The sequence below is a fragment of the Rhincodon typus genome, chromosome 48, assembly GCF_021869965.1.
Source record: "Rhincodon typus isolate 14 chromosome 48, sRhiTyp1.1, whole genome shotgun sequence".
Classification (NCBI taxonomy): domain Eukaryota; kingdom Metazoa; phylum Chordata; class Chondrichthyes; order Orectolobiformes; family Rhincodontidae; genus Rhincodon; species Rhincodon typus.
In genome coordinates, this window is record NC_063379.1 from 1,696,981 (window position 1) to 1,697,552 (window position 572).

Below are 572 nucleotides of genomic sequence, written 5' to 3' on the forward strand. Positions count from 1 at the left end.
CACACACACTCCTGCTGTCACAAACACACTCACAGAGACACACACACACTCCCGCTGTCACAAACACACTCACAGAGACACACACACACACTCCCGCTCTCACAAACACACTCAGAGACACACACACACACACACACTCACACAATCCCACTCTCACAAACACACTCACAGAGACACACACAAACACACACACACACTCCCACTGTCACAAACACACTCACAGAGACACACACACACACTCCCGCTCTCACAAACACACTCACGGAGACACACACACACACACACACACTCACACACTCCCGCTCTCAAACACACACACAGAGACACACACACACACACACTCACGCTCTCACAAACACACTCACAGAGACACACACAAACACACACACACTCCCGCTCTCACAAACACACTCACAGAGAGACACACACACACTCCCACTCTCACACACACACTCACAGAGACACACACACACACTCCCGCTCTCACAAACACACTCACAGAGACACACACAAACACACACACACTCCTGCTCTCACAAACACACTCACAGAGAGACACACACACACACACA